Source organism: Elephantulus edwardii, unplaced genomic scaffold (genome assembly GCF_000299155.1).
Source record: "Elephantulus edwardii isolate Elephantulus edwardi_28Jun2011 unplaced genomic scaffold, EleEdw1.0 scaffold00008, whole genome shotgun sequence".
Classification (NCBI taxonomy): domain Eukaryota; kingdom Metazoa; phylum Chordata; class Mammalia; order Macroscelidea; family Macroscelididae; genus Elephantulus; species Elephantulus edwardii.
In genome coordinates, this window is record NW_006399758.1 from 19,865,524 (window position 1) to 19,870,507 (window position 4,984).

The 4,984-nt window shown below is 39.4% G+C and overlaps 1 pseudogene; it reads right to left on the bottom strand.

Annotated features, from left to right (window-relative positions):
• Positions 1 to 466: 466 nt before the first annotated feature.
• On the bottom strand, positions 467 to 2,794 carry LOC102867346 (annotated as a pseudogene).
• Between the last annotated feature and the right edge of the window lie 2,190 nt (positions 2,795 to 4,984).

The window sequence follows — 4,984 nt, forward strand, 5'->3', positions numbered from 1 at the left end:
CCTCCCCCTTTACAAATCATCTTACTAATAACAACATTTGTGAAAGTGAGTAGGTGTGTCGTGATAAAGCTTCCCCTTTGTGGAGATCACAGAGGTCAGATATGGCCATCTTTATGCCGATCATGTTCCTTTTACACAGAGTTAATCAAAAATTGCTTGGTTTTCCAGTATTTTGCACTCTGAGGAGCATTCAATTTAGTTCAAAAGGAAAAAGTTAGTTACAGTTAAGTAAACAAACCAGGGGTCCTCATGACTCCATTTCTTTTTTTTTTTAAGTGATACATTTAATTATGTCCCAAAAAATCAGTTGTACAGTGCAACAATGAATGAATGAAAACCCAAAATCTCTGTAAATGTTCATTAAAACTAATAAAATTGAATAAAAAAAAAAAGTAAACCAGAAAAAAAAATCAGTCGTAGTATTTTCTCTTACATTGACATTATGTAAGATAAATACAAAAGACAATCAAGTTGTCTCATGAACTGGAAGGTGACTTATTAATTCTCTTCCATTTACAAACCTCATCAAGCAATCACTGCATTTGTGAGGTAAGTCAGCTGAATGTTTAAAATCTAAATGAATTTTAAGATCTTCAATTTGCCCTGCTGAATATTCAGAATACTGACATGAGTAAATTCCCTCAGATAAATGTGAATTTAAATGCTTACAATATTCTAGCATACTCGAGAAGCCTTTCCCACAGTCATCACACACATGAGGGAAAATTTTAGTGTGTTCAATAGCCACATGCCTGTTCACATTGGTACAAAGTCTACTCCGGAAGCCACACACTTGACATACAAAGAAGTTTTTACGTTTGTCAAAGGTAATTTTACTTAACAAGCTGTATTGTCCATGTTCTCCATTGTTATATTTATCACTTAGCTCTCTTCGTTTGCACGCATGCTCTTTTACCACGTGGCTATGCAAATCTTCTGGACCATTCGTCTCATGTTCACAGAACTGACACAAGTACTGCTCACCACAGCTGTGCTCCTGGAAATGTAAGTAGAGCTCACTGCTCAGGAGAACTGCGCGTCGCACTGCTCACACCAATAGAGGTGGTCACTGAAATGAGTGTCCGCAATGTGCTGGCTGAGGTTCTCGAAAATGACTGTTTTGTAGTCACACTACAAATATACGGGTCCTCCTCATGGAGTTTGGCATGCTCAATCTGAAGCATGTTGGTAGAGAAACTTTCTTTGCAGACTCGACAGACATTTGAATCAGTACGCTTATGCTTCAGGATCATATGCTGCTTTAAATCAGAAAAATATTTGCTGTTGAACTCACAAAGTTCGCATTTATAGAGGCCGCTGCTATTAGCTCTGAGCAAAGGCCATTTCTGCTGGGAGGTCACATTCAAAGCCTGGCTCTTGTCAAGAATTTATATTATAGAGTTTAGCTGGTGGCTCTTTGTCAGTCTGGTCGTGGAGACTCTCAGAAGAATTGTTTTCTGTCTCTAGGTCGTAATCCTCAGAGATTGCATGGACCTCTGCAGCGATTGGAACATCTTCAGCTGTGTGGACTTCTATAGGGCTCTCCTCTTGGGTCTGCTGGTAACGGATTCAGGTGAGTCACATTCTTCATCAAAAATTTCAATATCAGTTGATTTTTCTGTAGCAAAGGCAGTGTGGTCTAGAATCCTAAGTATAGGACTGGGGACCAGGTAGTTCTAATTTCGGTTTCTGGCCTTGATTCCATCTGTAAGTTTTGGCAAGTCATTTGATGCTTCTGTATCAGATTCATCATCTTTGTTGTCAAAATATTTTAAATCCGGCTGTCTTATGGAGCAGACGCTGTAACAATGATCAGAAAAAAATTCCACTCGCTCCATCTGCAATCCTGCTTATTCCCGAGGAATTGGCGCCTCGGCCGGCCCTCCTGGGCGCAGATCAGAGGAATAGGCCACACCCAGCCCGCCAGGCCCAGGCCTAGGCTCCCATGACTCCATTTCTCAAGTCAACAACCCTTTCCTGCTCAGCCACACATTTGTGTGTGCTACGCGGGCAGCACTAAAGGAACACTTCCCACCTCAGTCAGAAGCCTAATTTAAAAGGTCATGATGCTTCCAAAATTGTTGATGAGATCTGATACTCGAATTCACTGCCGTTGAGTTGAAATTGACTCATAACTGACTCATCAGTGGGTTTTCTGAGGCTGTAAATCACACAGGAAGGAATTGTCTATCTCTTCCCCTTTCTCCCAAAGCAGCTAGTGAATTCTAAAAACCAAAACCCTTCAGCCTTTGAATTAGCAGCGCGTCACCCTATAGACTAATTTACAAAGAGCTTCCTGTCATACCTAATAAATATTAGCAATTTCACCTTTGCAAGAAATTGTACAAGGTTGGCATTCTATAACTGATATATCTACTGGTATCCTTTTTGTTTAGTTTCTGTTATGGAAAAATGACAAAGCATTCATGTAGGACAATATTAAAAATAGGAATATTGTTATTGTTGTGTGCTATCACTACGACTCAAAGTAACCTTATGAACAATAGTTCAGACTCTTGCCCTAACCTGCACCATCCTCATAATCTCTGACAGATGTGTAAAAGAGTGATGGTGGCACAAAAATGACTGCATTTGAACTCTTCTAAATGTACAACTGGGAACTCTCCCATCAACTACATTCACAATACAAAACTAATTCTCATGAGGTCAGACATACTCCTCATACTCGTCCACCTACTTATAATAATAATCTTAACATCAACTGCAGCCATTCACTGATAAACTACTGAATACAAAATCTGTTGCAATAGCTATAGAGATCTCACAGAAACATGTCTACGGTTATAGGATGTTAACAGGTTAGAATTCAGGTTGGCAACAGGATGCAATTCCTCACTAAGATAGCTTCTTGAGTGCAATTGCAAGCACTTTGACCTTCAAGCTCACTGCTTAGGTCAGGGTTACAAAACTCTCCTATTCTTGCCAATTATGGCATTCACCTCCTACTCTGGCAATCAGATCCTATAGCAAACTTGGGTGAAAGTTCCTGGTTCTGGCTCCACGTGGGAGTAGTCCCAGTTGAGCTCTATCTCATGTCATTCTATTGTTCTCTGCTATGACTATTGGTGCTTTCCTACATGTAGGTCTAGATCTGACTGACACGGCAACATTTGGTCCCACCAGATGCGATGCACGCTGCATTCTCTGCTTCTTTACAGCAAGATTCCTGATTTCTACAACTGATCTTGCACAATTTAAATAGAAAGGAAGACCCAAACTGGATAATCCTTTCATGAATAGACTATACATATAAATAACCTAGCTTTCACAGTCAGTCTAGCTTTTCTATTTACTTGTTCAGCATACAGATTGAATTGGTATGGAAAAAGAAGACAACCATGATGCACAAATTTCCTGGATTTAAATCATGCAGTGTTCTCAGGCTCTGTTCAGACAATTACTTCTTGGTCTCTTGTTGTTTTTAGGTGCTGTTGAGTAGGTGAGTATGTTCATAGTGACCCTATGAACAACAGATCTGCACCCTTTCCTGTCTTGTGCCATTTCCATCATCTCTGACATAGTTTAACACATTGTTGCAGTTACTCTGTCAATCTATCTGACTGTGGTTCTTCCTCTCCTTTACTGGCCCTTCAGTTTTCCAGACATTATGTCACTTTGCAAGGCATAGCCCCTCCTTACTGAATGCCCAAAGTGTGTGAGATGAAGCTTCATCATCCTTGCTTCCAAAAAAGCAGTCTAGCTGCTCTTTTTCCAAGACATATCTATTTGTTTTTTATGCAGTCCGTGGGATATTCAATACTCTTCTCCAGCACCAAAGCTCAAAGGCATCAATTCTCCTATCATATCTAGTCATTGTCCAGCTTTCTGATGCATAGCAAGTAATCGCAAAGACTATGACTTGGATCAGGCACATCTTAGTCTCCAAACTGACTTTTTTTATCTTCAGTACTCTGGAGAGGTCCCTGACAGCAGACTTTCCCAATGCAACTCATCTTTTGATTCCCTGGCTGTTGGTACCAAGAGTGTAGATCAAGGAGCCAAGCAACCTAAAGCTGTTAACAATCTCATATTCATTGTCTATAATGATGCTACCAATCAAACCAGTGGTGAGAATATGTTTTTTTCTTGATGCTGAGCTTCAATCCATATTGAAGGCTTCAGTCCTTGACCTTCTGCAGCGAGCGCATCATCCTCCTTATTCAAATTTGAACCATGAACTATTTCACTGGTCTCTTCTGATGACTGCCTCCTGGTCCAAGCAGAGATTTTGCATAAGCACAATAAAGTGTTTTGGGATTCCCATTCTTCTCAAAGTTAGCCATAGTTTGTTGTGACAGCCTTTATATAGTCAATGAAACACAGATAGACCTTCATCTCTCTGGTACTGTCTGTCAATATCCATCTAGCATGAGTTACAATATGCCTCATACTACAGCCTCTTCTAAACCTAGCCTGCACATCTGGCAGTTTTTTGTTGATATGCTGTTCCATTAGTTTTTGGATAATTTTCCAGCAGAATCTTGTTTGTATGTGATATTAATGGTATTGTTTTATAATTTACACACTCTGTTGAGTCACCTTTTCTTGGAATAAGAACAAATATGGATCTCTTTGAGTCAGCTGGCCAGGTGGTTGTCCTCCAGATTTCTTGGCACAACTTGGTGAGTGCATTCAGGGCAGTGTCTGTTTGTTGAAATATGTCCATTGGTATGCTATCAATTCCTAGGGCTTTGTTTTTTGCCAATTCCTTCAGAGAATAGGATATAAGGATTAATTAAAATGAGAATGACAGGGAGGAATTGGGAAAGAACACTCTGAATATTGTAATTAATGTTTCAAAACTGTAAATACTGTAATTTCATGTTATTTTTTAATATTTTGAGTACTTTTTTTTTCTTTTTTTTTCCTATAATTATATTTTATTAATTTTCATAAACATTTACAGAGATTTTGGGCTTCCACTCATTCATTGTTGCACTATTCTCTCTACCCTCCTCCCAGT